Consider the following 2108-nt stretch of genomic DNA (forward strand, 5'->3'; position numbering starts at 1 on the left):
AATTTTTTGCATCAGAACGCTTGATTAAAAACCGACGGGCACACTTTGGCATGCCCCTTAAAATTTCTGCGGAATTTTCTAGTTTTTATTAAAATTATATTCTGCTGCTTGAACAAAAAGCAACAACAAAGCATTTTTAGAAGTCTGGATTGTTTTATGTATATTTTGCACATTGTGACTGTTGCTGGTGGGGAGAGACATTTCAATGAGCTAAAACTAATAATACAAAATTAAGCAATCTATTTGCATGTAATATGTGGACTGTTGCATTTAAAATTCAATAGCTGTCAATATTGTGCTAGTATCAGTATTGGACCAAAGAAAGTAAGGCAGTTGCAAGCCTTTAAAATTATGACGCTTTTGATGGGTCAAATAGACTCATGAAACAGCTGCGTGGGGGGCCCAAACAAATTTTTTGTCATGGGGCACAAGATTCCTGGTGGCGCCCCTGGGCTTTTCCTCCATCCAACTGATCAGCGCCACTTTGCTGTTGAAGCTTCTAACCTGGCAGCTTTACGCTCTTATAAAAATACTATTTGACAACATCTGGAAACAAAGTTCAATCTTCAGTCTGGGGATCTGATGGAGGTGATCTCTGCCACCTTCTGCATGTTGGTTCATCCTGTCACAGAGCTGCTGCTGAGTCAGCAGAGCGTCCTGCTGCGCATCAGGGTGGAGGAGCAGCAGGAGGCAGCGCTGAATTTAACAATAACTAACAGGATCCGTTCATAATAAGTTTGGTTTGTGATGTTCCAAAAGCACTGTTTAGTGTGATAACTTGACTCCTATATTTGCAGCTGTCCAGCATATACGATCATCAGTCCTAGCTGGTGTTCAAGGAAAAAAAAGTCACACCTGACTTTGTGCAACTTTTCAGACTTTAATCTGCTGCTAACAAAGCAGTCTGGAATGATGTTCCGTTTCTTATACTCTAATTCTGCATAATAGACTTAAAGGGCTTTCTTGTCAATATTTTCTGTGAATATAGCTAATTCAGCCTATAAGTTGATGTGAAGTATTTTTGCTTACGTTTCTATGGCATCACTGCAAGGAGTCGACTTCTACTCGACTTTTATCATTTTATAGTTCACCTTAAATTATATGAAGTCTATCAACCCCTAATATGTACATACATAATGACGCCCCCTTAACATTTCTACCTGCTCCCTCCATGGCTAGAACCGGCCCTGCCAGTAGCTAGTTTAGGACCTTAATTGTCCAGCAAACTCGCCTGACCCTTAGCCACATAGGGCCCCATAGGGCTAAGGTCAGGTGTGTTGTAAAGAGGAAGATGTGTCACACCAGACCCAACAATTCAAAAGAGCTGAAGGTCACCATCGAAGCAACCTGAGCAGTGCCTCCATGTCATGGCACATTGCTGCAGTAATCCAGGGAAAAGGAGCTCATACTTTTCATGTTCTTAATTTAAATGGACCAACATTTCTAAAAAAAAAAAAAAATGTATTGGTCTTAATATTTTAATTTTCTGAGACACTGAATTTGGGGTTTTCATTAGTTGTCAGTTTTAATTATCAACATTAAAAGAAAAAAAAACATTTGAAATATATTGGTCTGTGTGTAACGGATGAATATGCAAGTTTCACTTTTTGAATGGAATTACTGATTTAAGTCAATTTTTTCATGACATTAAAATTTTTTGACCAGCACCTGGTAAAAATAAAGAAATTGATCTGTTGGTTTTTCACTGATTTAATAGGTCAATGGCAAGAAGTTGTACCAGCAGGAAGATGGAGTGCAGCTGACAGTCATTGATGGACATGATGGGAATGTGGTGGAGAGCAAAGGCTTCAGGAATTCTATCTTACAAAGTGTCCCTGCCCAATTAGAGAATTATGTTAATGGACTAAAAGACGGGTAAGAAGCCATTATTGTAATGATCATTCATACTATCAACAATTGACATGAATATTTAGGCACAATATTGTTTAATTAAAACATAAAGACTTTTTTTCTTACAACTGCAAAACTTTGAGTCAAGTCTCACTGTAATCTGCCATTTGCAGTTAAAGCTTTAATCAAAACTGCTCTAAGAGGGCTTTTTATGTTTTCTGTGTTATTGGTTTTGCTTACAATCAAATCATTTTTGG

This window comes from Poecilia latipinna, unplaced genomic scaffold, assembly GCF_001443285.1.
Source record: "Poecilia latipinna isolate Pla-1442-1.1 unplaced genomic scaffold, P_latipinna-1.0 Scaffold4759, whole genome shotgun sequence".
Classification (NCBI taxonomy): Eukaryota; Metazoa; Chordata; class Actinopteri; order Cyprinodontiformes; family Poeciliidae; genus Poecilia; species Poecilia latipinna.